This window comes from Rhipicephalus sanguineus, chromosome 5, assembly GCF_013339695.2.
Source record: "Rhipicephalus sanguineus isolate Rsan-2018 chromosome 5, BIME_Rsan_1.4, whole genome shotgun sequence".
In the NCBI taxonomy this organism is placed as follows: Eukaryota; Metazoa; Arthropoda; class Arachnida; order Ixodida; family Ixodidae; genus Rhipicephalus; species Rhipicephalus sanguineus.
The window spans coordinates 20,532,597-20,555,868 of record NC_051180.1 but is presented as its reverse complement, the minus strand read 5'-3'; positions in this window follow the sequence as shown (position 1 = coordinate 20,555,868).

The window sequence follows — 23,272 nt, the reverse complement described above, 5'->3', positions numbered from 1 at the left end:
GCGTTTAGTTCCCCAAGAAAGCTATCGTCTTTAAAAAGTCACAGTTTCGCCGCAAGGGCGAAGCAATGAATGCGATGGCAAGAAACTAATGCTATACGAATTGAGGCTCGCCAATGGATACTCTCAGTTTGAACAGCGCTCCTGTTGCAAATGCGGCCGAAGCACGAAGCAAACTAGCGTGCTTCAAGTGTCGAGCTGTGACACTTGATAGTTCGCGCTCATCTTCTGTTTGTTCGTTTAGCGGCGTCCCTTGAGCTCGAGTGACTTTCGTACGCTCCGTAACATGAGCGCGGGCGTCACGGTGAAAGCGTGAAACATCCCTCTTCCCCTCACCACGAGAAAACCGCGCGAGCAGACAGCGGAAGGGCAAGGTTCTCCCTGCGCAAATGTCAGAAGAAGCGAGCGAGCTCGCCGACGAATTTAAATGCGCCCGTCGCGCTCGTAGCGCCATCTCGCTGGTAATGAAGAAACGGTTATAAGCGCGGGCCGTCTCTGAGTCCGTCCAGCGGTAAAGGGTGTGTATATAGCGCTCGCCGTTAGCTACGTGGAGGATCTGCGTTTCGTGGCGTAGTGGGTAGCGCCACTCGCTGCGGTGCAAGAGGTCCTGGCTCCATTCCGCGCTTCGGAAGCATTTTTCTGAATTATTTTTCTTTGGGGCTTTTATATATATATATACATACTTTATACATATACGGTGCATGACGGCGGCGACGGTGACGGCAGAATCAGCCGAGACTGTCGTATAATTGCTATCGCATAAACGAGAAATAACAGAGATAGAAATGGACAGACGCAATAAAGTCAGAAAAAAAACAGAGAGAAGAGAGAAAAAGAAAGAGACGGAGAAAGAAAGAGAGAACTAAAGAGAAACAAAGATGGCCGCCCAGATCTATGGAGAAATTGAGAAAAAGATTGCTCAGTGAGCGCCGACGGACCTGTGCTTCACTGTGTAAAGCTTTGCGCGAACTAGTGCAAACTTCCCGCATTTTGTTTTTTGCGTATCGTGTGCACTGTCATTAAATGTTTGCGTGTCAAGCGCCCTGCTGAAATACGACACTCATTCGTGAATAGGATTGGTACGAAGCCGTCGAAAACATTCTAACGCCTTCATGCAAGCTGCAACATCGAATATTAAACTTCCCGCTTTCGTCGCTCTAATAAAGGCTGCTGATTGAGGCATCTGCTTCATGTACAAATTTATTAGTTCATTCATGATTGTTAAATGCTGATTTACGACCTTTATTGTGGGTTCTGTAATTACGTTAGATCGAAATTTCACCCTTCACTTTTGACATAGGAAGGTTTTTGTCTCTTACAGGCAATAAACATTGCTCAACACATTTCTGCTTTCGTCTAAAAAGAACGTATTTAAGTTTCACACATACTTGAACGACGATATTAAATCTGGCGCAGGCGTGAAATTTCCTCGTACTACCGAATACAAATATAGGAAAAATTACTAAACACGAGATGTCGCTCTAGCCCACGTTTCGACAAGCGGTCTTGTTTTCAATGCTGCAACCTTGAACGCTGCAACCGTTGCAGCCCTGAAAAAAGTCGTGAATTTTTCATCGCTTCAAGGTTCCATCTTTCCCTGAACTTCTGCCATTTTTACCGAATGCAAAGACACTCGCCATATTCTCACCACTATTACATACTGCGATCATTCTTTCCCTGAATATCATGCGTACCATGAACCAGTACACGGGTTATGTTTTCATTCGAGCTTTTTTTTTTTTCTATCTCGCAAGGTCTCGAAAGTATCTAGCCATGCACACTTCCATGCAGACCCTATGTACCTGCCTCCACAAATTTAAACATGCGTCGTTACACTATGGCAACTTCAATTTAGTGGTTCTTGCACGTGGGTCGCCGATAAACGCAGCATCACGCCCCCATGTCACACGCGGAAGACATGCACCGAAACGACGTCCTAGAAACGCCGCCGACACCCGCCGGCTAATGTCTGGGGCAGGGACGCGGGAGCGGCTTTACGGCGCTTTCGTGACGGCCGGCGGAAGAAGCGGCCCGAGTTGAGCGAACGACAGGGACCCAGTCATCGATCACGTAGCGCGTAGAATTTTACTCGCATTGACTCTGGGCCGCGCAGCAGGTCGCACAGGGGCTGCAGGGGAAAGCGGAGAGCGGCCTAATGTACTTTAACTCCTTTTCTCTGATACTGTGCAGTAGAGCTGTGCACGGGCCGTATTTCCGAGCCCGAGCCCGGCCCGGGCCCGCTGACTTTGTCGAAGGCCCGCCCGAGCCCGACGGCAAAGGGCTGCGAGCCCGCCCGGCCCTGCCCGACGTACGAAAAACAATCCCGGGCCCGGCCCGGCCCGGCCCGGCTTTTTGAAGGTTCGCTGCGAAAACAAATCGTTTTCCGGTAATTTTGCATGCAACAAATATTTTATTTCCAGTGCATACCTGCGACAGCGCGGCTCTTTTGCTATGCAAGTAGACGGCCTCATGCCGGCAACAATGGAGTTCGCTCGTCAAAGCCGTCACGTGAATGGGGTATGCCCATGCAAGCGTCAGCTTGCACGAAGGCGATCTACGTCGGGGCTCTCGTCGCTATCGCGTGCATTTTCACTCATATGGGATTTGGCCTTAAATCTAACGCGAACAGTCGCGCGGCGTCGTCACTAGCTCAGGTGGTGTTACTTCTCTGTTTGTCGGAGTGCAACAGAGGCAGTGCTTTTACCTGCTCCCTTTTTGTTTAAAGTAGCGAATGGAAAGGAAAAGCGGTAAAGGGCGGTCGCGGAAAAGGCGCTGCATGCGTGCTGGAAAACAATTCCCGCTCATTCTCTATATTTCGGGCTTGAGTCGGGCTTTGCGCCGTGCCCGAGCCCGGCCCGATAAAACTCCAAGTAGCCCGAGCCCGGCCCGCGCCCCGAGGTGAAAATACGTCGGCCCGCCCGAGCCCGGCCCGCGGGCCGGGTCGGGCTCGGGCTTTCGGGCTACCCGGAGTCCGTGCACACCTCTACTGTGCAGCGTCGTGGTAGATAACCTTCAACCAACTGACGGGCGCAAGAAATAACGAAGCTGTTTTTTGCACGAGGCATCAATATCGAAAATTCTCATATGACACATATGCCTCGTATCCAATAATCTCGTATGAACACATATGAATCATATGTGTTCTCGTATGATCATACGAGATTATTGGATATGTGTCATACGTGTCATATGAGAATTTTCGATAGGTTATAAGATCCGAGTGACGCTCGTTCTCTCAAAAGCCAAGGCCAAGCCTATTAGAGTAACTGTTCGATGTTGAGATCACATCAACAGACTCATAACGCCAGACTTCAAAGAATCATATAGGCTTAAGCGTAGTTAATTGACACATAATCACTGCCAGACTTAGTTTGACATGATTCCCATATGAGGCTCGATGTCCTGTTAATGCCAGTGTACACTCGTCGTGTCAAACTCCGGAGCTGTACGCTTCACAAGCTATCGTCTGTACGTGACTTGAAGACTAGAAAAAAATGCATATTAAATGAGACCTTACTTTAACTGCACTCTGTGAATTGTATAGGCTGCATTTCTGTAAATTTTTGTTTAGTCGGTAATACCCCTTCAAATTAAGGCATGCGGTGACGAACAAAAGCGTTAGCGCTGTACCTGTTTCAACAAAAAAACCTTATTATAATACAACGTATGGTTGTCTTCACGAGCGCTTGCTGAAAAGAAGTCTTCATTCTTTTGGACAAGTTAGCCATAACGTTTATATTTGTGCGCGTGCTGTGATTGTTTATTCACACATAAAATGAAGCATCCGGTACACTCGTTGAGCTCTTGACGGAGATACGTTGAATGACAGCATAACTACAAGTTGAGTGCGAACATAGGAAGTGACCTATTCTAGCACAGAGAAACCACCCAGGAACCCGTTTGCTGAAATTTAACTGCATAATTACACAAAATAAATAACTCCCTTCACACAGACAATAAAATAAAGAAAGCAATTGCCGTTTTGAGAATATAATGTCCAGCAAGCAGGCGAACGCTAGATACTTAACAACCATGACAAAAATTATTGACAGTGTCCTGAAGCTTACATGATTTTTGATCAAGGGATAGCAGTTTATATGAAACCATATTCATATATTTAGCAACGCAACAGGCGCAAGCTCTGATTTCCATGATGCTGCTCGCCTTTAAGGAGTACGTGCATTATTTGTTAACTGCATAGACACAGGCACCCCTTTCCCTCACCGCTCCCCGACCCTACCTACAGATTCTTCTTTCTACGGCTATCCGTGACTCGCCGCGGCGCAAAGGCCATCACGGCTTGAATTAGTTTCAGCGTCTATGGAAGAAATGAAGTGGTTCCTTAAAGATATAGGGCCTAGAATATACTGGCTAGTGTGCCGTGCGCCCCATCTTTTCAATGGAGGAGGGTGGCGCCGGTTTGGATCAATGCCCGTGGTGGCCGCCAGGGGGGCTGCCATGCGGGTTGGTGTAGGGTGCCTCGATGTGCGCGCGCACGCCTCCGGTTGGTGCCGACCAGGCGTGTCGTCTGCTCCGCATAGCAGATTTGCAACGGTTGCGTCGCCTTCTGTGTTCGTGTTTTCAGTGTTATCGCCGTGTTTGTTGTTCGTGTCGTCAAAGGGTGAACTAGTGGCTGTCGCGTTTGTGTGCCTGTCACTACGGGAACTATGAGGTGAATCTAAGGAAATGTCGAAGCCAAAGCAACATAAGGAAAGGACTTGTTTCATACCGTACTGCACAACTGGTTGCCGCTCGAACAAGCAGCGCATATCATTATTCACGGTCACATCTGATGAAGCACGTCTCGCAGAATGGGACAGAAGAATAAAGAGGGCGGAGAGGAGACTGACAGAAAATGCTGTGGTTTGCGAACATTTTGACGAGAGTTCCATCGAGCGCACGTTCACCATCACCATGAACGGCGTTGTCAACGAGATCCCCCACGACAAACCAAGCCTCAAACCTGATGCGGTACCTACAATATTCCCTGAATATTTTTAGCAAATTGTGGCCTGAGTACCAGCGAAACGACAAAAAAAATTTGTCCATGTAGACATTTCAGCAAAGCGCCGCAGGAGCACCGAATTGGTTGTCTCCGAAGTGAGCTCGTCCGTTGAAAGATCTTGTGTCTTGTACCTTAAGAGTGCACAACACCCTGTGGATCCTAAATAGCAACTGCACCGAATGCTGAGGCTTAACGCTCACAATGCACTACTGAAAGTCGTCATCCATTCTCTGACCTCACTATTCCTGTCACTTGGCTGAAAGTGCCGTCTCTGCCAGCAGGAACAGTAGTTTACGCTTATTGTGAAAGTGAAGGGAATAACAGCGCCACCGTATTCACTGACAAAATGGTGTACTTCGAAAACCCTTTGCCTAAACGGCAATCGCAGCTACGGCATTTTAGCCACCATATCTACGATGTACCGCAGAGGACGGGAAAAATCAAGGCAAGTCCTCACGCGTGTTGATGAGGCCGAAGTCCTTAGTAGGGAAGTTTCAATAACAGCTCTTTGTGGTAGATCTGGTTTCATCTAAACACAACCCTGACACTACGTGCTCCTTCAGAACCATGATTTGTTCTTTTTTCTGGAAAAAGAAAATTAGTGCAGCTTGCACCCAGATGCCCATTGTTATAAAAATCAGCAGAGCTGATGCGCACCTAGGTAGGCCTAGCGGTTGCTGTTTTGCTAAGTTTTGCAATTTCCTTTTTTTTTTCGTCCTCTATTTCTTTATTTTTCTCTCTCCTTTGTGTATGTCTTTTTTGTCTCTGTTTAAATGTATTGCTTACTTTCTCGCTGTCTCTCTGTTTCTTTCTTTCTCTCGGTCTTTCTATCTTTTTCTCTCACCCTCTTTCTTTGATTCTCTCTCTCTTTATTTCTTGCTCTCTCTCTCTGCCTTTTGTTCTCTCTATTTCTCCCTTTACCACCCCCTTTAGTATACCCTAGAATTTTTCTCTTTATTTCTTTTTGTTTCCCCCTTTCTCTCTCTCTCTGTGTACCCATCGCCTCGCCCATCAGACTTATTGTATCCCGCGCCAGATAAATCGGCACGCGTGGTTTGGGATCGAGTAAAGCAGAAGAAGACAAACGAAGAGGACGAAGACGGCGCGTGCATCTTCGTGGTGGTCATTATGTGTTCGCGGGTCACGGACTAACTACCACAGAACAACGGCCGCCTTATACAGTTCCGCGGCGCTGTCAAAACAAGCTACGTGAAGTGAGTCTAGTTGAATTTTCAGGCCAGCTGCAGACATTGGCCTTTCCTCAACAAGGATGCCCACAACATCAAAAGGAATCCTTGGTAGCTATTGCCAAGTTCTATGTTCTCTTGTGGTTTCGCTCGTTTTCTAAAAGGCATCATAAAAGACGACAGCAAGGGACCGGCAAAATCTTCTTAAACTGCGCCGCTGCCATATTAGATCTATGTTATAATTATTCTTCAGGTGAACATTACTTCATCTAAATGTAGTGTTGTCTTATGTCTACGTCTTGATGTTGTTATGTTTTAATAAAATATTTGTTAGCTTCAAAAATAAAAGCTATGCTTCCTACACTTCTTCATGTTGGCAATTAAGAAACTGCATGAGTTTACCATATGTACACGGAACATCAGCAGCCGGCTTTACAGCTAGGACAATAGAACATTGGCATGGACGTCACAGCAGCTGGGGTAAGGTGGCTAGAAGTTTCTAGCCACTCTAGCTGGGTTGCAAAACGGCTACCCCCCCCCTCATCCCCTCCTAAAGCCATAACAGCACTTCCCCCTCCCCCGCACGTTAACATGGGTTTGCGCCCTCCAAGACAAAATCCTGCCGACGCCTATGTACATCGGCTTTACTGTATTTCATTAAAATAAAGCAACCTAAGTTTGCTTCACCGAAAAAAAAAAATCCGCTGCAAGCATCGTTACCATACAAGTTACATTTTCCCTTTGCCTGCGTTGAACCAGCGGAGTCTGACGCTCGAAGATGAGCCGAGCTAGTACAAGCTTTACACTGAAGCAAAAAGCTGTAAGTAAGCGTATTATAATAAAAACAAGCCCTTAAACCTCTGGTGACTTGTCAACATGAGAACTGAGCAACCACTGCGGCTTAATAAAAACAAAACTTGCAGCGGCCCCCTCACCGATGTTGTTTAAACACGGCGGATTATGAGGAGCGGGCGGCGCCATGGCACCCACCCGCGCTGCAGCGCTCCAAGCGGCAGCCGCCGGCTTTCATCCTATCTAGTGCCCCATTGAAGGCCGCGGACGGCACACTAGCCAGTATATTCTAGGCACAATATTAAAGCACAAACAAAATGAGTTCAGTAGCCTAAAAAGAGAATAATGTTATAAGTGAACACACAAGAAGCGCCCTTTCATCAGTCTTTCCGTCTAGCGCTTACGCTGTGTGTGCATAAGTCGCAATAAATGACTGCACTCTAAAAAAGGAGTCATTTGACTCTTTTGTTGTGACTCCCGATCTGCTATGTATATGACTCTCCTTAAAGAGAGACATGAACTCTCTTTGGGATATCACATATCCTCTCTTTGGAGAGTCGTGCGACCCAAAATAGAGTTAACCTGTCTGTTAGAGTCATAGGGGTGTAGAGGCAAGTCAAGAAAAGAGTAACACATTCCCCTTTTTTTTCTTTTTTTTCTTAGAGTGTCTATGAGTTCTGTACGTGCACAGATAGCGTAACGCGGTGTATCTGTTTTAACAACTCTACGTTGAGGCAGTAATTATTTGTCTCCAGGACACGTCACACCCATTAACCGTCTAACGTAATCGCTCCTTGATTAATCGTACTTGCCAAGTAGAAAACTCAGTTCGCCGCCTCGATTCTCGGAGCACGCAACTTTGATGCCTACAATTCAAACGGTCTTTCCGCGTGAAAGGACTTAATTAAAGAATACAATTGGCGTCCCTTCAGAATGTTCATTCAGACGAACCCAGTCTTCACGACGTACGTCAATACTCTGACCCTTGCGCATGCTTTCGCATATACCGGCGAAAGTTTTTCGCTTACTAACCTCTGCATATTTCGCCGCTTTCTTGAGCTAGAAGCTATAGAGCTCTCGGAAGACGCGCTCGCTATCATACAGGAAGACGTCGTGAGAAAGTTACTCTGTGTATATGCGCACGTACCCAGGAGAGCCCATATGATCCTTTCGTGGTGAGATCCCCGTCCTTTGTCCAGGGCAAAAATCGAGACGTTGTTTGCCCAGGGGAGCGGAAGATGGCGTCCTCACTGTTTGCCTAGAGCACACGGTCTTCTCGGATGATTTCCATTAGGAGTTCTCAAGCCAAGTATGGCGTCTGCCAACCGCCTATTGATCCACGGCGTCACCTGCTCTCTTTACGACGGCCTCTGTGGTCTCTGTATGAGTATGCAGGGTGACAGGTCTTTACCACAGGCACCGTTTTAGTTTCGTAAATCTGACGTCGTTATGGTAGCTCAGCCAGGTGTAGGTTACAAGAAGCATAAGAGCTTAATGAATTAAAGTTGTATAGAAAGACAAACCATGTTACTACGTACCCAAGCGACGATTTCGTCACGAGCTACACCGTAGTGCAGGTCTCCATCTTTGACCTGGATTTCTTCGACGTGCGCACGATACACGGTACACGAGTGCTTTTGCCTTTCGCCCTCACCGAAAGGGAGCACAAAGCCATACCTTAACAGTAAAACGCTATAGCGACCAGAACACCACGGCCGCTTCTTTTCTATATGATGCATGGCATAGCCTGAAGCAGCAAACGGCTTACAGGTTAGAGGCCGCAGTAATAAATCTTTGCCGAAAATTGCGAAACACATTCCTGCTTTGAAAAGCACGCTTTTATTTTTATAATTTATGCCAGCTTTACTAACACAGTTGTGAAACCTTTATAACTTAGTGAGAAATATTTTGTTCACGAACGTTTACTGATAACGCAATCAGGTTTAAACAAGATAGATTAGGACGTAATCTAACGATTAAGTTTTAATAGCTTATCTGCAACGCAAATATGACCTTCCCTGCTTCACCTGTTATGTTCGCTCGTGTAGTTGGCGCGATATTTTTTTCTGGAAAGGAAGGAAGGAATACAAAAGGGAGAAGGCAGGGAGGTTAACCAGACAGAGTCCTGTTGGCTACCCTTAGCCGGGGGAAAGGTGAGTGGAAAGACGGGAGAGATAGAGAGAGAGGGGGGGAGGGAGAAAAAAAAGAAAGAAAATTATCAATAAGTGCGCTGACACATATGTGGCGGTGGCACTGTACAATAGTCACAAGCGTTCACAGAGGCCAGTAGTCAATAAAAACCGCAAAAGTGGTATAACTGCCTTGTGGGCCGACGAGCGATGGGGACGGTGCTCCAGCAGCATCTGCACGGATAGCGGCCTATCGTCCAATCGTCACATCGCATCAGAAAGAGTTCGTCTTTCAGGGGAAAATTGAGGGCAGCGGCATAGCAGATGATCGATGTCTTCCTCAGTACTGCAGACCTCGCATGCCGCACTGTCGGTCACTCCAGTTAACGTTGTGGAAAATTTCTCGAGCACCTAATAGGACACGAATATAAAAATGAACGACCGCCACTTTTTCAGCGTACGTCTGTTCAAAGATAGTGTGTACACCACATATGCAAAACTGACAAGCCTTTGTTTATTTGTTTATAATATTAAAGAGCTCACTGGGATCCTACGTACGGACGTATACAATCCCGATGTACAAAATGTGGACTATTATTACCTTGCAGGTAACATGGTACAATGGCACTCTAAGGCACCATGTGAACGCTAGTAGGGTTTACATGTCAGGACGCTATACATAATTTACATGCATTGCATGGAGGTATTCTCATTAGGACTAATTTCACGCGGCCTATCCTTAACAGTTAAGTATAGCGTCGAAGTTTACAAAGTGTGTGAATCGCTAATTATTTACCAAAATAAATATACTGGAGATACTCAAAATTACTTCCAGAATAATGGGCCTATAAAAAAGTTCACAGTAGAGTTCTGTGTGAACTTCAATAGCGCGCTCCTTTTATGCCATGTTAGAGCAATTTCAGTGTTTGTTTGTTTGTTTGTTTGTTTCTATTATAAGCTTTTTTTTGCATTTTGGACGCGTCTAATGCGAGTCAAATACTTATATTTCTTTAGCTTCTTTGTTTCTCTCGATTTTTCATTACGAATATATTTATTATCCTTCAAATTTTCATACAACGCGGTTTCGGTATAGCTCCTAGCTTTGTAAAGAACGCAGTTATCAAGGCTTTTCTCTGTTGCTTATTAGCTATGAAAGATAGAAAGAAAGAAATTGAAGCAGGGAAAGACAATGAAATCGGTAGTAAGCGTGGGCTTATCGTAACGTTTCGAGAGTTGATCTAGCGGATAAAATCAAATATTTGCCAAGGAAGGAAACGCCAATGCAGATATTTTGTAACTTGCGGTTATTATTTTCGTTTTTGTCTACCCTCGCTTCGAATAACGCTGCAAACTACGAATTGAATGTGGACATTGCTTCTGAATGAAATCGGAGCGAACATTTGCTGAATAAAATTCGTCTTCATTCTTCATGCCTAACAAATGAATGTCTGACGACAAGGGAGGCCTCTTCAGAAAACAATATTGTCACACGAACGCACGCGCGCATGCATTAAACACATACAAAGGCATCGAACGCTTTGCTGTGACACTTCTTTGTGGTTATACACTTTGTTACGTATTTCGTTCAAGCATTTAATTCCTCATATGTCCTACTTTCTTTTGCCGACATTTATTGTGACTGTATCTTGGATTCTATTTACGTGCCACTCATGCCAATCATTTCTTTTTCTGCATTATGAAGTTTTTGTTTTATTAATTTTATTTATTCGCCGTGAAACGGTTGAACGGACGCCGCTGACTGGAGAAATCGCGCAGCCACGCGAATGACCTGGACACAGTGGTATCCCCTCGCGCGTAAGCCACGCCGCACCGAACTACCACGCTCGACGCAAAAGCACAAACAAAATTGGGGGACCCTTAAGCTTCGCCATTAAGAGTTGAAGGCGATAGTGAAATCCGGCCCCTAGTTCGCACTTCAACTATTAAGTGCATACTTATTAATGTGTGCTGTTACACACACGGGCACACGCGCTCAGACACGTGTACGTATCTATAGTAATGGTACAGGTTTTCGATCTAAAACACTTCCTTGTGCTAGAGTCGAGACATTTCTCACAATGCCTCACAGATAGCAGCACATTATCTAATGTTTGCTGTTTGCTTGTCAACGCCTCCTCTAGAAAAGAGGCGTTGGCTTGATATGTTTTCCGCTGTAGATGGACATAGTTGTCCATTGTTGGAGCTGTTTGAAAGTTCGTGTATGTTTTTAGCGGTGATGGCTGCACTATCCCGGGTTCTTTTCGAAGCGTGGCATCGCGCAAAAAGCGTAGTTTGATGGCCTCGCCATTGCGCCTACAAATCGCCGAATGGGCTCATTTTCATCGTGGCACCTGCCGAACAAAATGCGTCGAGACTCTTTCCGGTACATGGCATATGTGTAGTGTTTTTTTCTAAAGCAGTTGCAAGTAACGTCGTGACGTTGTGGTAGGACACCTTCTTGCCACTTAAACGGCCTGGGTTCGTTCCTCAATGGGACCGAAGATTTTTATTGTTTATTTTATTTGCATCGTTCTTGATATTTCGGTCACGGACTATTTTTCGCTCACAAGCGACGCCGACACCAACGGCGGAATTTTTGCGAAACGAGCTCTCTAACGCTATCGCGTTAAAACTGAGAGAGGAGAGCAAGAGAGATAGAATAAACGTTTATTTTGAGCAAGCGTACTGTGTGCCCAAGGTCGGTGGCCTCCTTATTCCAGGTAGCCGCGGCACTTCGCCGTCTCTCACACCCGTTGAACCAGGCTTCGCTGATTCTTCAGGTCTGGGTCCAATAGCTTGGCCTCCCAATGCTCTTCTGATAGTGTAGCGGGACTAGGGTTTTGTATGCATCCCCATAACATATGGCATAGAGTGTCCGGGACATGACAGTACTTGCAGATGTACGGGTGCTCAGTCGGTGAGTTACGGTGAAGTAATATACCGTGAACATAATGGTTTGTTTGGAACTTCCTGAGGGTTACCGCCTCTTCCTTAGTTAGGTTGTGGTGAGCTGGCGGATAAGTTCTTCGGCCTAGCCTGTAGTGTTGTAAGATGTCGCTGTACTTTTTGGGTACATCATATTTCCTCCTAAGTGCGTCCTGTGGGAAGGCCCGGTGAGCGTGAGCTCGGGCGCAAGCGTCGGCTGCCTCATTTCCCATCAGGGACTCGTGACCCGGAGTCCAAACGATGTATGTTTCTGGTAGGTTCTTCTTTGTTGTAGCTGTGAGTATTTCTAAGGCTTGCCTAAGCGCTGCTGACTTTCTTGCGGGCCACAAGCCTGACCGAAACTTTGTAAACAGTGTAGTCTATGTATGTATGTGTGGTTATCAGTGTATATATCATAATCATCACCCTGGAGCACCTGGAGTAGCATGTCAGGCGAATAGCCAGGCAAACATCTCCAGCTTTTCATTAAAACATTTCTCTCTCTCTCTAAGGCCTGCCTGGAAATTCTTCCTTTCTGAAATTTTCGACAAGCTGCTTGTGAATCAGTATTATTGCTCCCTCAGCACAAGTTGAGATGGTCAGGGCTATGGCTGTTTCTTCGGCCGTAACGATTTCCGTAGTTAAGATGTTAGCTACCGTTCTCTCTTTTCCTTTGCTGTCGACTACGCTCACAGCAAGCAAAAAAAAAGTAAAACATTTTCCCTAAAAGTGTCTGTTCCTTCTCTCGTTTCTTTCCCAAGGGTAACGCGATACGGTTCGTCGCAAAGGACGCCGTTTCGCAAATACTTATCCGCGGCTTTTAGTTCGTTTTAGAAGACCCAGTACAGCAAGCGCTGGGGCTACTTACGTTGAACCATTCTGTGCAGGGATATACCTTACGCTTTTGTCTATTTCCCTTTAAACAAAATCCTTTGGGCCAACGGGACTGCAGGGCTTTTCTGTAACGTCAAGTAAAAGTGTATGCGAACATTTATGTGCCGTTTTTACTTCGGTTTACAAAGCGTTACTTTCTTTCTCTGCTGCATAATACCATTCGAAAAGCAAGAATGAGGGCATTAGAGCGCGGCTTCAGAAACATTCAGCAAAGAAAGCGAGACGGTCTTTCCCGATGCTTGCGTGCAGATATAATCAGGAGAGGTCACGCTAGGTTTGCCTTCCACCCCTTCTTCTTGTATGCATGACAGTGGTGAACAAACTTGAATATTGCCTTCCTCAGGATATTCTAAGCTTTCTGAGCCTCCATTGTCGCAGTTTCAATTGTTCTATTTTTTGTATTATCGGACCGGTCTTTCTAAGCTTTGCATATAAAGCACGTTTTGGAAAATCTGGCAGTGGAGAGCGTAGCAAAAGAATGACGTTTCCATAAGAGCATGCTCTTAACCATTGCCGGACATTTTCAGGCTGGTGAACTTGCTGCTTTAAGAATGTTTAGTGCTTATTTTATTGGCTAATGTGAAGGTACCTATGTTGAATGCAACATCTGCTGAGAAACAGAAGTTTAACCCCATGCTGCACATTTGTGTGCTCTAGCGATGTGTTTGCGTAAATATAGCCTATTAACTAGCACGTATAGTCAGTCTTTCGTATAGTCAGTCTTTTCGTCTTCTGACGAAAAATACATTGCAGTCCATGAAAAATAACGTCGTTCATATTGTTACAACTGCCGAAAAAATGCTTCGGCTTGGGCTTGTCGGTATGACATCATTCTGTTTACTCGCCCTACTTTCGCGCAAAGAACCCATATGTGCGGACACAGTGCGCACATGTGTGTCTTGTATTGTAGCACAGTGAACGGGACATCTGCATCATATAATTCTCACGTTACCTCTATACTGTCTGATCTCAACTTTCTCGCACTAAGTTAGATTACCTTTTACTACCGCGACGTTATTTTAAATCCCCTATATTAAAGGGACACTAAAGGCAAATGTTAAGTCGCCGTTGATTGTTGAAATAGCGTTCCAGCAACCTCGTAGTGCTTGTTTCGTGCCAAGGAAATGCTTATTTTGAATGAAAATCACGTTTAGTGGCCCGCACAGCGTTAGCGCACTTTGAATCACGCGCCTGAAAAGGCCTCCTCACGTAGCATTTTCGTTGCCCAGCGTTGCCCGCCTTTACTGTCCGGCAGCCGACACTGTGGTTTCTGCTCCGAAGAGCACATTACACAAAATCACATAGACACGGCATTTTGTAGAACTTTCCGTTAGAGCGACTTTCATGAGCGTGCAAGGCACACGCAGCATTACGCGATAACGAAACTACCACTGAGACGCGACCGGCCTAGCGGAGCGCAGCCCTGAACGGAACTTTTGTACAACCCGCACCGTTCTCCACTGTAACGTCTTCTTTTTTCCGTGAATAGGAGAGAAACGCACAAACAGCATTTTATTACGCCTTGCAATGCTCGGAATGTCCTTTTTTTATCATAAGTAGCTTGAACACTAGTGATAATTTGCACGCAGGACTCTTGACGTCATCGGGCTGGTCCCAAAAAGTGCCACTTGTGGCGCATAGAGTGTCCTACATTTACCTTAATTTCGCGATTACTAGAGCACTGCTATTGATAATATTAACGTCCTAGACGTTCTTAAACATTGGCCTTTCGCTCTGACATAAATTTTTATTTGCCTTTAGTGTCCCTTTAACATTTCCACTTAAGCTACGTCAACAAGAGAAACGTACTTGCTAACTTAAACACTACCAGATTTTATTTGCGGAATAATATTACACACCCTATGTCTCGGAGCCACCTGGGCAACTACTTCTCATGATGCCGCGAAAGTGTGGAACTGTCTACCGGCTAACATTACATATCTACATTATCATCTTGCTACAGTTTTAACTTAAGTTCTAACATTTTTGTAACCTGTCTCACTCCATCGTATTGTATTTGTTTTATTGCATCTATTTCTTTCCTATATGCATGTTTACCATTTCTATGAAGTTTCTACGTCATGCTTTTTAAACGCTCTTCTTATTTCTGTTCATTTCTTAACGCACTTGATGAATTTTAATTCTAGTTCTAAGTTATTCAGAACTAGATCTCACGCTGAGTTCTTATCTGTGGCGCCTATTTCTCAATAATTTTATGCGTACGAATAAGTACTAATTGAATAATACGCTGAAACTTATCCTGTGACATTAGAGTTGCCATCCCTTTAAGTTGTCAGTTATTTAAATTATCATCCCTTTCTTGAGTCCTGGACATCGGATCAATCTGCCTCAGCAAGCAATCGTTTTCCAGAGTCCCTACACATCCGCTGTGCACACGAACAAATCCCGGGTCCTCTACCGACCCGCATTTACGGGCTCTGCCAATCGTAATAAATCAAAGACGGATTCTGCAAACTTGGCGCTGAAAACTTCGTTTCCATGGCGTGGCCCACATTTCGAACGGACCTGCTAATGAGCCCTTTGCGAACCGGTCAGCCCAATGCGAGCAAAGAAGACGAGGATTTCTACTCGAACATCGGGGAGCTTTCATTTTTAATTATTTATTTACAAGTTATAGTGGAAGTGTTAAAAGAACATGGGAGTAGGCAGGATTGATGTGGAGCGAAGACCGAGATTGGAAGTTTGTGCACTCTTTGATAAACGGGCGGGACCAAATTTTGAACGCACAGGCGTAGCGAGAGACATATCGGGGCGTTGCCAGCTGGTCTACGCGGACGTCTCGCCTTGTTCTCGAGTGTTCGTACTACGTAGAGAGGGCTTCGTGTGGAAAAAGTTAATTAAGCTGGCCGGCACTGTTCGAAAGACAGGCGTGAATAAGAAACCGGGGAACGGAAAGAACACAGGAAAAGCACACAAAAGACACTGATCGCGAGAGTTAACAGCAGTGTCGCAGAAGAAGGGCGAACGGTGAGAAGCTAGAAAGACCCAAAGTCTTCCTTGAATGCTCAAGATACTTGGGGACGCTTGTCTCGTGTTTTGCCTGTCTTTATGGCCGCCATCCTAGACACCGTACTTTTCGCGCAGACACCTTCGTAATTGGTCAGGTCAATGCCTGTCTGCTGTCTGCAGCTCTCTTTTTTTTTCTTGTCTTTTTGCAACAGTTTTGTTTCTTTGTCTGAAGTTACTTTGGCTGAGACTGAAAATATTGTAAATTGTTGCGTGAGTTGCAAGCCAAGGGCAGCGCAAATTTTTTACGAGACAAGGCTGCGTTTCTTGGTGGGGGGGAGGAGAGACGGTGAAAAAGATCGAACGTTCAGGGAACCTAACTACTTACAAGACGCCGATATTGCGCAGCCTCGACTGACCAGTGTCCTGAGAAAGTTACTGCGCTTGGCACACGATGCGGTTTAGTGTACTCGTAGTCAGTGATACGGGTATGGCGCAGCATTTCGACTGGGTAATTTTGCAACCAATCCCTAGAGCCGTAGCAAGCATCATGCATTAGCAAGTTCAGCATAGGTGCTGTTTGATATATGTACCACCATGCTGGAACACTGTTACAACGTTGTATTATCTGCGGACAGAAAAAGATAGAAAAGGATAGAAAGGAAAGGTAGAGGGAGGTCACCAAGACGCGCATCAGGTTTAATGGTACTCTACAAGGAGTGAGGATGTGGTTGAAGCAGGAAGAAAAAAAAGGGGTGGAAAGAGATGTGTGGTGAAACTACATAAAGTGCGAACACGGGCTGCTGTCCGTACTCCCACAGTCGATCAATGAATCCATGTGATTTCATTAACTCTAGCAATGGCCCCACGTCGCTTCGTCACTTGTCCATTCGAGCTTGCATCACAACTAGTCTGTACAACTGAGACGACGCCTTTGCAGTCGCAACGCTACCGAACCATGTGCTCACTATCAAAGACCTGGAAAAAGCTTGAGCGGTCAAATTGATAATGCTTCGCCGTATCAATGATGCTCTGGTTTCGAGAAGCCTCAATATAGGGCGATTGCGTCATCCCATGCCGGCCGTATGGTACTCAGCCAAGGCATTCTAGATATACAGCTTCAAGCCTGCTTGCTTGGAAGGTGACGTCACTGTACGCTAGTCTAATGCACCTGCGTGGTTGGCAGTTTTCCGCAGCCACTATATATATGTATATATATATAGTTGCAGCAAGGAAGTCACGGTGGCGCCGGTAGAATAAGGAACAAGAGAGAGTACGACGCACGTTGATTTTTTGCGGTATATTTACTGACGCCTCGGCTGGTGGACCAGCCTTTGTCCAGCCTTTGTCCAGCCTTTGACAAATTTGACAGCCCTTGACAATTTCAGCTAACTGTCCTTTTTGGTTGCACACGCTCCTCGATGACATCAAATTTGCGTCCAGCGGCCCGCGTTCCGTGTTTCGTAATTGGCAATTTACTGTCACCATGTTCCTGTGGTAGAACTCATGGAAGTAAGACAGCGCGAATATGCGCAGAAACAAATATATATATCCTTGGCACGAATGTATATATATATATATATATATATATTGTACATATTGGCGTCTTTTTTGTAGTCGGACGCTTCATCGGTAGCGGGCATTGACTGGCGGCGCTTTTGCCGCTATCGCTTCAACCGCTACTGTGTTCGTAAGCCACTTTCGTTCTTTGAACACGCGCGAGTTTTTCGCGTTCTATACCGGCTAGTCCTCCGGCAATGTACAAACCGAAGGAAGGGCAGAAGGCGTGTTGCACATGTTGCGTGGCTTTGTTTCGCACCAACTCGGGGAGGAACAGCAACGCGAGATTTTTCGTATTTTCAGCAAAATAAGGGTACGCACGCTTTTGTGGGCAGTCGTTTCTAAGAGAATTACCGCTAAACTCATTGAAACTGTCGTAACACGAGGGAGAGAGAGAGAGAGAGACTTTTTTCGAAAAACAGAGATCTTTGCCGGCGTCTGAATACCACTGGCATGCTACTCTGTGCAGGGATGGGGAATGGGATTGACAGACTAAGGAAGAGAGGGGAGGAAATAATAATGAAAAGAAAGAATATAATATAAAAAATGAAATACGCAAGTGAACCTGATAGAAATATTTACAACGAGGGTGTCAGGTAAGTTAAGGCTTTGTTATATGAAATAGTCAATCTATAAAGCTTTCCGAATAGGCCAATTTTTGACAGGTTACTAAACAGTGACTAAAACCCGTCGCCGTTTTGAAGGGCGGGACACTGGGCCTAATACGTTGTGGAACGTTAAGTGATCGTGGCAAATCATGTCCATTTGTCGCTCAAACAATTCTCTCTCATCGCGGTATGCGGAGCATTCTAGTAATATGTGCTCCACTGCCTTTACGCTGCCACAGTTATCACATACGAAATCAAGAGTGGTCTAATGCGTTACATTTCTCTGTGGTGGAGCGGGTGAATGTTTCGACGTGCTCAGTAGCGAAAATAGCGCTGGCGTTTAGGTAGGTGGCAGCTCGTCATTTTCTTCGAGAGTAGCAAGGTGAAAATTTGTTGTGCAGATAACATTTGCGTACGTGCTACACGGACGATGTCGTTTTTTCGCTTATCTGGGGCGTCTACCCACCGCCATAACCAATTTATGTCTATTTCCCAAGTTATGGGCCAAGCTCAAGTATATTGAATAAATCGGTGTCCCTTCACATTCTTTTATATCTTCCGTGGCATTAGCACAGCACCGACCGGGTTATCCTAACGCCAATAAACCCGATTTAACTAACTTTTAACATTCGCTGCACCGATTAACATTTTCTATCGATAACGGGGGTCTGGATTAGTCCCAACCAATGGAAATGCCGCAAAGAAAAGATATACGAAACAAATAATTGAAAAATGCGTTTGCTACGTCGCGAGCTTGCGCTTGCAGAAAACCAAGGGGACTGTTAGCTGTTGGTATTGTATGTAACCGCTTGCCTGTCGCGCTGCATATCTGGTACGTTCTAGGTGCGAGTACGTTTGAGAGCCTCGGTAGCCGTGTTGCCTTTCGTGCATATCCTTTAACTCTATTCACTAGCGTGTTCAATGACCGCATGAGCCTGCTTATCTTTTTACACGTAACCGTATCTCGCGTGCCAATTCAGCTCTGTTTTCTAGCGCACTGCCCTCTCCGTTCACATAGATGCCAATGATTTAGGCATACGATAAAATTCGCATTCATCAACACTTATGAGTTAGGTAGAAGTTCAGGAGAAGATGGAAGTTTGAAGAGATGAAGAATCCTTCAACATAGGGCGTCGCTGGAGCAAGCGTTCCGAGAAGTGGTCGTGTCTTCTTCAAGGCCAAAACTGTCCAAATTTATCGCAGAAAAAGAAAACTGACAACCAGCACTAGCATAAGTTTACATTGCTCTGTTTTCAAACATGTTTCCTTACTTTCAGTACAGAGGAAGCGACAGACGCATTACTAGCTCGATAACGTTGACCGGCATAAATCGGGCGCTGACGTGCTGCGCTCCACACCGTGGCGACCGTAGAGTTGTCGCTACTGGCGACTTTAACCACGACATAAAACAAAGACATTGAATAGAACTGGGTCATACCGCGAGGTCAAACCACGAGTCTCAATCCTTCGAGTCAGTCTCACTCGCACGCCATGCACGATAGACTGAGCTGACGTACACAGGGCTCTATGGGGGACGAACGCCACTTACGCGGGAAAAATCAAATAATCGCTCTTGAACATCGTCTTCAATAACGTACAAGACAGCGTTCCCACGCTTGCTTCTTGAAGTGCCGCTCAACAGGTTTAGTGGATCGCAAGAGCCTTTTCGAGGAGAAGCAGAGACCCCTTGCAGAAGACAAAAATGGAACGAGTCAAGAATGAATCAAATGGAAACGAAATTGAAGACGGGGGAAACAGAGAGGGCAAAATAAATGAATGGGCCAGAGAAAAATATAAGATGACGAAATACGACAGGAAAAGACGTAGCAAGAAAAAGAATTAGAGCTAAAAAAAAAGAACCAACAGTTGAACGGGTAACAGAGGGAGGCGACAACCCCAGCAGAAAAGTCCCGCGCGTTCGCCTTCTATTTCACTCCCTTTCAGCAGATCGAGACAGTACTGCTTCGCCTGCTCGCCGAGTGATGGGAGTTGTTCTCGGCTCCAATCCTCTCCCCTGAGCGAGGCAGCGCGCTGCAGAGGGCGGACGAATGGCCCCCTCTGCCAAGAAGACGATGTATGTCTGCAGCTCGTCCCAGCGACAGGCGGTGGCTCCAGCAGATTCGATTTCCCCTCTGCGCACGGTATACGACGGCCTTTGTTTGCCGTTGCTCAGATGCCATGATTTAGGCTCGTTCTATGTGTGTCCCGACATCATGTTTCGTTTTCCTTTCGTTTTGCTGGGCGGAACAGGCGCGATGGCTCTCCCTTGGCGTGTTGTAACTTTTTTTATGTGTTTATACTTTACGAAGGCGATACTTAAAGGTTGTAGGAAAACGGAGGAAAAGCCGGTGCTGGTGCAACACTGATCTCGGATGCTTTTAGCAGCGACCTTTGATGGTTACTTGTCTCGGTTCTCTGCTGTGGGCCTCAATATAAGGGCTCTGCGTGTCTTTCTCGAGGACGATGATTCCAGCGCTCTTTCATTACTTTCTTTACGCTACTATGTGAAGAACTGTGGCTCAGTTCATGTCGAAGGAGTATTCTTATTTCCTTTCAATCAGGCCTCATGTCAATTGTGGACATTTTTGTTCATGTCACACACGAAAAATATAAATAAAAGCCACTGTCCGGTGACATCTAGTCACTGTTCTCTGCCTGGCCATTAGGTCCTGCGTAGAAAATTAGTTTCAGAGAATTTCATTTTGCGTAAAACTAATTGCTAAAGGAAAACGAAGAGAAAAAAATCATATATATTGGCAAATCTAAAAATCTAGAGGTAGTTTTTGTCTAGAGAGTGCGGAAAGTGAAAGAAAAAAAAAAGGATCGCTAAGTAAAGAAGTTTATAAAAACGGTGACGACATGTCTTTTGAAAGAAATTATCTGCAGTTTCTTTTTTTTGCTATTTTTTTGCCCATTCCATGTTGTAGTAGCATTAGATATTTGCCAGGTTTAGCAAAAGCTTGGAAAACTTCGGGCTTAGGCCTGTTCGTGCGTGTACCATTGGAATTAACGCAATTAGGCACCGGCCTGCCGCTCTCGTCGCTTCTTCCATGTATTCAGCAACGGCACTTACCGATAGAAAACTAAGCCTACCTCTCGTACGTTGCATTCGGTTCGAAAAATAAAAATTTGTTTGACGAAACATACTCTAGTATATGTTATTTTTAAAGTGTTCAAAACTTTGCTGCGTTGCACGAATATGAAAGCATAAGTTATACTACAGTATACAACAAAGTTAGGGTTTAAGCCTAACATTACCAGCAGTACTGGCATGCAAGTTTTATGCACCTCCTAAACTTATTTGTTGCAGCTTTAGGAGAACCTTGTGTGTTTTTCTCACCTGGTCCTCAGCAATGACACAGAGGGAAAAAATATATTGTTACAATGTTTCCATATAATGTCTAAAAATAGAGCCTTGGAGAACAAAAAACACGGGAGGAAGTGTATGCCTTCCTGCCCACGCGCTTGTTGACGTCCTCTCCTCACCGATCGAAAACAGCAGAAGTCTCCCAGGCGACAAAGAATCCTAAGTGCAAAGCAATGTAACGAGTTCTTGTCGCCCGCCACCGCAGTATCTTTTCATTCTTGACTGTAGAAAAGTTTTCGTTTGCCTTTCCTGGTCTCATGCGTGTTTGACTAGTCTCGTTCACTGGTATGCTACTATGCACGCTTCCTGCGCTGTACTCCGATCTCGAGAAAGGATACCAAGAACACGACCTGAGCATTCACTCTGCCCACGCCCTGGGTGATTTTCGTTCAGCGGTGGGTGTCTGCCGCACGCGCACGCGTACGCGTGTTTCTTTAGGGAACGGCATTATGTTTGGGTTCGGGGGTGCGTGTGTATTCTTGCGTGTGTGCTTACGTGCATGAGTACGTATAGGTGTGCATCACTAATTTATAGTAAAAAATATCCCATAGAATGGTATTTAAAATCACAATCATCACATAAAATTTCACTGCATACCATTTATGTACAACCCACAGCCTTTAGTTCATAGCAGAACCGCAATACTTGGTTTCTTTGACTTTAACTTGCTTTGTGGCCTGCAACGATGGGATATCATTTATCCCTTGTAGTGTTACAACTAGAAAAAATTGCGATGCTTTTTTTGCTGTATTGATGCAGGAAAAGAAAAAAAAGAGCTTGTCTCATGAAACTATGACATATAACTGAACACGTACTTGTTATTTGTCCCTGTTATGAAGTCTGACGCAACGTTCTTCCGTGTATGTTTAGAGGTAAATCGTAGACCAAATTCACAGAAATGTATTCTTCAACCATGATCGCGCACGTCGCATCCTTACGCGGCAATCCTGGTATTATACTGGCCTCAGTCACTGAATCTGGATGTGATGGATAACCTCAAGTGTTCGAACCAGTAGTTTCAAGTTTTCCCCTAAGCGCCCCTAGCTGTACACTAGCTATGGGCGCTTTATTGAAATAGTTTGTGTTGGTGGGCTAAAGACGACCCTATTAGAGGCTTTATTCGCAAAATAAAAGCAGCAAATGTACGAACTGTCACTGATATCCACTACTTATGGTTCAAACATTATTTTCATGCAGCATTTTGGAAAAGACGGCGTTGAGAAAAAAAAATAAATAAAATGTTTCCCACCTGACTGGTCGCTTCCCTCTATTTCGCCCCTCTACTTGTAGCCGCTACCTGCGTTGCTATCATAAATTTGTCTCTTCTGACATTCGTATGAATACTGCTTGCTGTGTTACCAAGCAAGAAAACTTTGCTACGAGCGCCTTTTTTGTGACAAGATAACATCATTAGTAGGTTGTTTCACTTAAGTGTACGCTAAGTAAATAAGCTTTCTAAGCTCACTAAATATTTATCTACCCGCGGGTATGTTTTCTGCATAAAGGGTGCTTATTTGATTATTTGTAGAGGTGTCACTGAGATTCTGCACCGGATATTTGTAAATCTTCTTTACCGGATCGCTAGCCTCCACAAAAAGGCTCCTATGTACGTGCTGAAAGGCACAAATTTTCGAGCAGTCGCCCAGAAATAGCGCCATTCATCCTTCTATGCACTGAGTTTTACGCCCGGGCAGCTCAGCGTTGTGCTACACCACGCGCTGCGCAATTCTCTTCAAAAGAGCCATCGTATACGTGAGAGCGTAGTGAGTGTGGAAGAACGCCGCTAACTATTTCTTCATAATGTAGATTGCAGCACGCACGCGAACCGCCAGTTTTCAATT